Genomic DNA, 9,464 nt, shown 5'->3' on the forward strand with positions numbered 1-9,464 from the left:
ATCCTAGACTGACAAATCATCTCCGTTCAGAATCGTTTTTCGTATACAATGATATAATATCATTGGATTCAAATTTAATTCCATCCATTACAGTAACCCACTTGTAACCTACTGTACAGCAGAGCGACATCCACGACTTACCCGCCTTTTTAATTTTGTCGCAACACGGCATTCGTACATTTTTGACTTACTAAAAGCGTTGAATTTTAGTGGGATTTCTATTTGCAACATAGCATTATAGTTCCAAGAGGAGTAAAAATATAGTAATTTTAAATTATTTGGATGATATCCCCCGATCCTTATTTAAAATTCAACACTGTACTAATTATAATGACTATAACTATATTATTATTACTATTATTATTAAATTTATCATTGAGATTATCTCTTATACGCAGGATAGCCGTTTACTTGATCTCGACCAAACTTGGCACGGTGATAGTGTGGACATCGCTGAGTGCCAACAAGTGGTTATCAAGTGCAAGTTAACAAGTGGAATAATCACCGAAAAACTAAATTTTGATACCTTAATTTTGTTTCCGTAGAAACATAGATCCGCCATAAATCAATAAATAAATAAATAAATCAATAAATCAATAAATACTAAAAACGATGTTGTTCTTCCGTGGTTATAATTTGTTATTTTGGTTTGTCAATAGTAATATTTAAGAAAAACGTATTAAATATAAATGTTTGAGAGTTATATTTGAGAATAAAAACGCTTCCTCGAACAAAAGCATGACGTCCCAACAATTATAGTGTCATTTTAATTTGTACCTTTTCAGTTATAAGAATCTATCAAATCCATGTCATTCAAAAAACAAGTTCAATAAGCATCGGTGTGTTTAACTCGCTCAGCTCAATTTCTTGCAATCAGCGGTTCGCATTGCAGTCCTAGTAATATATATCATTTATTTATTATTATTTAGAGATTACCAAAGTCCTATTTCTAAGTCTCCTATCACTCACTAGCTATTCCTATTGAACCTCTTTATTCAATCTGTATTAAATGTCGTGAAATTCATTCATAAACAATTTTTTACGGTTCTGGAACAAAGTGTTTATTTTGTGTGTGTGACGCCGGGCGGCGATATAGTGGATGATGTGTTTGGTGTGGAAATGAAATGATAAGGGTACGAAAATATTAAATAAATACATTTTGCAACATACTTAATACATAAAATCATCTTACTTGGGTTAGGCATCTATAGTTTGGCTTACTTATGCGCTGACCAAGTCTTATATCAAAATAATTCCTCATCGTCACTTGGACTCGATAACTTTTCTATAAAGCTTGACGGGTGTTGAAACATTGCAGGTGCGTAAAAATATTTCAGTCTTCAGATCTGTGGCCTGAGACATATAATCCTTCGTTAATAATTGCATTCATTGTTGATGTGCGTGCGTCTATGAATCTAAAAAGTGTAATTGTTTTATGTTGAAAATAAAAGGAACTTATACTTTACGAACTAAAAGAAATTTTAAAAGTCAAAAAGAAAATAGGAAAACTTTTAAAAAAATAAAAATTATAACAGTCAGAAAAAATTAAATATTATTAACGAAAGTAAAAAAGGTGGGGAAGTGGATGTCGCTCTGCTGTACAGTAGGTTACAAGTGGGTCACTGTATAATGGATAGTATTAAATTTGAATTCAATGATATAAATATCACTGTATAAGAAAAACGATTCTGAGTGGAGACGGTTTGTCAGTCTAGATATTAGACATACATATTATAGGTATACTTATCTATAGTATTATTAATAATTTTCAAATTAATCATATCACAATATCCATTAGGTAACGCGTTATACATCAACAACAAACCGTGGTACTATCATAGATATATAATAGTATACTTTAGAAGTTTCAAGTACCCACAAATAATATTATACAATCACAACAAAATAACTAAATAGTTATTCCAGGTTTTTTAATGTGTAATTTCGTCCAAATTTGAACTTAAAATTACTATAAAAATAAACTGTGCTTATGTATTTCTTAGAATTTTTGGTAACACAATTAAATATTTACGTGGAATCTTGTTTTAAATTTTCAATCCTTAGATATAAAAGTTGAACATTTTATACATTTTTAACTACAAAATAATTTTTCCATTTTCAATTTGATAAATTTTGTCAAGATTTTAACTTCAAATGCTTATAAAAAAAAATTGTGCCTATGTATTTGTAATATTTTTCAACTGCTATTGTAACAATGTATCAGGAGCCCTGTATTAATTTTTTACACTTTTTTGGCCCAATAGATAAAACTTTATTGATATTTATAGAAAAAAAACTAAAAAAATTGATAACTATTACAATGTCCGTAAACAGCTCAAAAAGAGTCAAATTATTTTCAAAATTTTATCGTCTATAGAAAATGCTAATATAAACATTCAGTGAAATTTTCAAGTTACACTCAGAATCTAAAAGGGGAAAGTAATAATTTAAAATTCCAAAAGTCTAAAAATACTTTGAAAAGAGTCAAAGTATTTTGTTATTATACATAGAAAATTCTAATATAATATATAAGTATTTGGTGACAGCTTCAAGTATTTAAGGTTAATCGTTGTTGAGTTCAAAATCAATCAGTCAACATTTTGTCAAAAACTGGTTTTATTTAAAAACTCCTAGGTACTTATAATATTTCCTTAATTTTTGTTCTGTTTACCTATTTTGAAAAATACTGAGAATTTTCAATTTTAAACTCTAAGTACCAACTTGATAAAAATTTCTACCAAGAACCATCCCCAAAGTTGAAAAATGAAGCGGTTTTACTTTTTTACTATAAACTGTGTAACATACACAAAAATAAGCCACCCACTCGTCATTGTAAAATCAATACATTCATCGCTCCACTCAGAATCTGAAATAAATCATACTCTAAAATCACGTACTCTAATATTCTAATAATAAGGGATGACTCGACGACTGTAGTATTTCTGAGGCGACCTCTATTATTAGCTTACATATAATATACTTACAGTACATATAGAACTTATATTATAAATGTATATATACGTTAACATCAAATATTCATATGACATAGGTAACTTATAAGTGAGTTATAACTAATTAACTCGATACTCGTTACAAAATACGATCATTATTTGTTGAAACTTTGAACAACAAAAGTATTTTACTTAAGAATATTAAATTAAAAATGTCTTTTGTCATTTAAAAAAGTAAAAACCATAAGATATAATATTTCATAATTATTATACTATTATAAATTATTATTAATATAAACGTCACCACGATGTTTTAAAGCATAATGTTCATTTTCTATATAATTTTTATTTTGTTTCTCACGCCGAGCACATACCTTTCATGCATATTTACAAAAATTAATATTAAATATTAATACACATGCGCGTGTTGATGAGAAATGAAAAAAACTCCTCGTGGAAAATATCCCTCCTATACGCCCCTGGTAAGGCAGTATAGGTGTATTCGTAATATTTCGTATGCAATATTGTATGTTGCATGGACACCGGACCGTCTTACTTTTTCTCATTTATTTTCAGTAACCTATATACAAGAAAATAGCAACTTCAGGTCAACGGCTCAATGCAGTTTTATATGAAAACACATAGGAAAATATAATAACTATTATTATTATTATTATTTTTTAATTGTTTTAAATAATATCATGCGGGATACATGTTTTTCAATTTTTGGCATCAACTACGAGTTGACTTTAGCTGATTTTTCTATTAATGCAAAGCTAATGAGAGCAAACCACGGTTGTGGTTGAGTAGACAACCGTAGAGCAAACACAAAACTGCTATAATACAAATAAATCGTTTTAAAATAATCTAAATTATAACCTTACGTATAAAAAATTGATCTTCCTTGATCAATTCAATTGTAATTTTTTTCTTCAGTGATTTAATACTACTATTATATTATACAAAAAAGTACAACACTATACATACGGTACACATTACCAAGTATATATATTATGTATAACGTAGGTATATATTTAATTAGCACATAAAAACAAAGCATTTTTAATCGTACGTTGTACAATGCATGTTAAACTACTTACCTGAGTGTACAAATATTTCAAAATTAATTTTTAGATTTGCAGCCTTAATCTAAGTGTACGATAAATTGTATATTAGCGTAGGTACATGTGATAAATATCATTATATATATATTGCATATGTATAGGAAATCCTAGACAGGCACTGGGCGATTCTCGATACCCACATATAGACCATATATTTTCAAATACTATTTAGAATTTATTGAGCACCTGATATAAATGGTTGTTTTTCAATTTAATTTACAGTTTGTTTTACAAATGGAAATATCAAAATAAAAAACTCCAAAGAAATTTAACCGATAAAACAAAAATTAATTTACTTACCGTAATAAAATAAATATTCTTTATTTGGCGAAATAACAAATAATAAACCCACAATATGCATTTGTATATAAGTATTAAGTATAACATAATAATAATAATGGTAATTCGATACTTAAACAAGTTGTTTTCGATTAATTTTTTTCAACCAATTTGTCGTTGTTCGATTTATATATTTGAATATTTCTGTATATGTATATTATGATGTGCATTTGTATTGCATCAAAGTAAACTAATATTATGAATTCTATAATTTATTAATATGGTATGAATGCCAATAGTATATTATTATTGTATGGTGTTATATTCATATATTATCGATATTATTCTCTCTGAATTATGTGGTACGTGGCATTATGCAATATGCGGCACTAATATCAACCAATAATAACAATCGGTAACAATAATGTTTATTTGTTTTCAGGTTACGCATTAGAGCTTTTAGAGCTCTTAGATTTTGGAAAATGTGAACATCGAATGGATCAAGTGGGAATTGAACAGAGCCTTAAAAAGCTTTAAAAATGTGGTCTATACATTCCAAACACACGTTCCAGAAAGTAGACAGCAAATGTGCGGACATAGATACTGCCGTACTGGTATCTTTCGAAAAGTGAGTGTTGGGACGTTGGATGTTGTTTTAAAATGTCAATGTTCATATCTACGTTTACCAAACTATTTCATAGAATAGCATGGGTGAGTAATCCACAAATACCTGCTACTTGCTAGTACCTATATTTGATAAATATTAGAGTATCAGATAAAACTTATCGATACGTTCATGTTATCATATCTGATTCGGACAGCAACCTTACCGACCGCTGCTTATCGGGCATTTTTGCTTTTCCATCCACTGTGGGAAATAGTATATTGTGTGGCAAGGGCGGGAACTGGGAAGTGAGCTATTTAAATCGAGGGCTACGCGTGTGGCACAAAAACACTATTATACTGCAGTTTCTAAATTTCGCACGCCTAAATGTCTGAACATATATATTATTGTTGCTCATTGGTATACGTTTATTTGTGGAATATGAGCACTCGTTTTATAGGTGATATTGTTATTGCCAATTTTTCATATTATATATTACCTACTTCATTTATTATGTCTATTATTATTACCGTATCTCACTACTTATGTTATTTATATCAAATTTGTACAATGTCCTAAGCTCCTTAAGCTTAATCTATGTTTCAAATTCAATTTTAAAAGGCAATCTTAAGAGGAAGCATAGATATGGGAGGTTCGAAAAACCAAGTGAAGCTTTTCATGTAAAAATAAGCTGCATGTTATGTATACATTTTTACATAACATATTTTGATAAACTATATTGATATTGAAGAAACATACTACAAGCTCAGCGGAACTCATCAAGAAGGACAAAAATAGATCTACTGTGATCATGACGTAGTTGAATCACTACGAATTGCAATCGAGCAATGATCAGATCACAGAGACGTCGCGCCGCGCGGTGCTGTTTGAATTTCAGGTGTAAGCGTTGTTCTTTTTCTAAACAGAAGATACGACACACTATATACACGAATGACATACAGATAGCAAACGCCGTTCGCCGTAAAATAATTGTTTGAAAACCTTGGTTACTAAAAACTTAGACCTACTCACTGACAAAGCGGTACTCACTTTTCCCACTTTTTATATTTGAATAATTGAATCTAAAAACAATAATTAACAATTAACAATTATATAATACATGGATTATGCATACGTCGTATAAAATGACATTACTGCTCTCCAAACATTTTAATTGGAAACGTTTATTTTAATATATTTTGTATGTTTAATCAAGGCTGGGCATTAACGAGTTAAAAAGTTAAAGTTAAGTTAATAAGTTAATTTTATATTAACTTTTCAACTTAACTAGTTAATTTTGGCTTTTCATTAACTTAACTGTTAACTTACTAAATTTCTTTTTTAATTAACGTGAAAATAACGAGTTAATTTTTCATTTTAAGAAGTAAGTTAAGTTAATTTATTTTGTTTTTAATTTTATCATATTTCACTACTTCAGTACCTATATTTCGTTTTCATGTCAAAAAATATTTACCGTGGATCGTTTAAAGTAAAAAATGTATATAATTCGAATTTAACTTATATGAAAACACTGTATAAAATATAAATAACACTATAGTCTATAATTTAGTTTTGGGTTGGAAAAAAATTAAGTATGTTAGCGTTGTATAAACAAATTAACTTTTTTTAACTTCATAAAAAGTTAACAAAAATTGTGTATTAACTTTTAACTTTTAACTTTTTGTTATTGGTGCATATTAACTTAACTTAACTGAGTTAAAAAAAATCATTAACTTGCCCAGCCTTGTGTTTAATCGTTGTTAAAATTGTGAAGATAAATGTTGGTACATTTAAACGTTTTGATATACAATTCAACCTTTCGATACTGATACTAAATGTTTAGTTTTTTCATTATAATCTACCGTGGTTTTAATCAAGTACATTAGTAAATTTGTATCATAGATATTATAATTTATAATATTATCTGAACAAAATATAACTGTGTATAGTACAATTTTGAAATTCCACAATATTTTAGTATATATTATATCTATGTAAAATACAAACAAGTATAAGAATTGCAAGTTGGTATTTCTTTCAGGTGTCACTATATTTGAAAGAATAAGATAGACGTTTCCACACCACAGCATAAATCGTCAGCGCTTCATCTGAAGAAAAGGTACTGGGCATTGGCATACTGTTCGGACGGAGCACAATTTCCTTGCAACCTATATATTATATAATTTACTGTTTTAAGTGTTATAGTTACAAATTTTATCGATTAAAGTATCTAGTAAATAGAAATAGAACTTTCAAATGATTATAATAGCAATATATTAAAAACAATTTGTACTAAATATGAATTTTGTTATATTATATATCGTACCTTTTACTGTATTTTATAACAGTAAAAAAAAACAATAACTCATTTTATGATTAATATTTTTATATAGTTAAACATGAACATGTTATATGCATCAATCATCAATGTACTTTTTGCTGTAAAAATGGTTACAATATTACTAATGAATTTAAAAGTCTAACATTTAATTGCATTTTGCATAGGTCATATGACATATACAATTTTCATATTAGATTTTGACCGATGAATGTATTGATGCGTGGATGTTTTTTTTTTAAATTTATTTATTTTTTATTTTTGTGTCTGTCATCACCGTTTGGAGTAGTAAGACTGCTTCGATTTTATAAATTAATACAAGGCTACTTTTATAGCTAAGGATTGAAAATTCAAAACAAGGTTCCAAGGAAATGGGTAAATAAATTACTTGATTCACAATAATATCATCAAATATACTTATAATAATATCATTGAAATTATATTTATACCATCCATTACAGTGACTTCCTTGTAACCTACTGTATAGCAAAGCGACACCCAATTGCCCACCTTTTTGTTAAGTTTTATTTATTTTAATATTTAAAAAGAAACTTATAATGCTACCTCATATCGCATATTATGTAATTTACATTAATAGATGTGTGTACACATTTTTTCCATAAAAATATTTTTTTGAAAAGTGTTGTGAAAATTTAAAAACTATTAATTAAATAAGTAAATAATTAATAAATAATTGTGACATTACAGGTGGCCGGCGGGGAGGGTCGTATTCATGACAAGAATGTATGCAGTGTGCACCTACATTATAGATAATTATTTATTATTACACAATATATTATTAGTATACGTGTCTTATTTATTTCTTTATATAAGTAGTTAAATATTAAAAACAGAACACGTGAATTCATGACGACCAACTTAGATCGTACGTATATCAGTACGAAAATGCAAAACTGAAAACGTTATAATCTAAGAACTCTTATTAAAGTTTTAACTCTTAGAAATGGTGGCTGTAGCAAATAGCAATAGCACCTCTTTGTATTCTGACTTCACTAAATTAGGATGCTTTTAAAAAGTATAAGGTTAACGTAATCAACATTTTCACGTCCAAGTGCTAATTCGTTTTGCCACCACCTACCCATCCATGTCATTTTCACAATCTAAAAATTACTATTCAAGAGACTTTTGAGTTTTAATGGCATTTTAACCAGTATCTATGGTTGCTAATAGAAGAAATTATTAATTAATCAAGGGGATATTGTAGCGGTGATTTCCTGTCTTTGTCTAACACACGCGCAACGTAAGAATTTAGACGTGTATTTTGTGTCAATTGATTTAGTGAAGCGATAAAAATTATGAAAACAGATTTGATTTTGTTGTCAAGTCTACTTGAGATCGATCAGTCTACATTTTTGATTTTTTGATTTACACTTCCCCAAAAATGAAATATGAAATTTTTTTAATTACTCTTTAATAATACAATAATTTTATGATTTTGGGGGATAATTTAAAATATATGGACTGATCGATCTCAAGTAGACTTGACATTTATCGCTTCATTATATCAATCGGTACGTTTGACATAAAACACGTCTAAATTCTTATGTTGCGCATGTGTTAGATAAAGACAGGAAATCACCACTACCAATCCCTTTAGGAAAAATTGACTGGCTTAAATGTTGGAATACCTATATAAGACTCAAATTACGCCACTGATTTTAATCATAATTAATCAATATGCTTTACATTTCAATCGCAGCACACGTATATTTACATACGGTTTAGACCAATAAGCAGGGGTAAACTACACATACGTATGTCCAATTGAAATTCTTTCATACATGTATGAACTCTTTTACAAAATATCTAGGCTATTTATGTCATTATTTATTATTAAAGGACCTTAAAATTAGGATTTCTTTGAAAAAATCCCATGAAATAATTGTATTATATTCGTATTTATTTTGGGCACATCATCTGATTTTAAATTAAAAAAGTGTTCCTAAACAGTGTTGGGAATTATCTAGATAAAATTATTTTCTTAATTATCTTATATAGATAGAATTAATTAAATTATCTAATTATCTCATGTAGACAAATGTAATGGTTATTTGTGGTAATTTATCTAGATAAATAATATAATAATAATAATATTTTCAAATAAGTACTTAAATAGCCAATAATTTACGAGAACCGAGTTCCAAATT

General features: G+C 28.1%; 1 long non-coding RNA gene across 2 annotated transcripts in view; it reads left to right on the top strand.

The window, feature by feature from the left end:
• Positions 1-7,255, top strand: part of LOC100570225 — a 14,117-nt gene extending 6,862 nt beyond the window's left edge. For both annotated transcript variants that reach the window (XR_001680146.2, XR_119483.4), the window contains 2 exons: positions 4,797-5,065; positions 7,000-7,255. This is a non-coding gene — a long non-coding RNA (uncharacterized LOC100570225). The remainder of the gene's footprint in view (positions 1-4,796; positions 5,066-6,999) is intronic.
• The last annotated feature ends 2,209 nt before the right edge of the window (positions 7,256-9,464 follow it).

Source organism: Acyrthosiphon pisum, chromosome A2 (assembly GCF_005508785.2).
Source record: "Acyrthosiphon pisum isolate AL4f chromosome A2, pea_aphid_22Mar2018_4r6ur, whole genome shotgun sequence".
Classification (NCBI taxonomy): Eukaryota; Metazoa; Arthropoda; class Insecta; order Hemiptera; family Aphididae; genus Acyrthosiphon; species Acyrthosiphon pisum.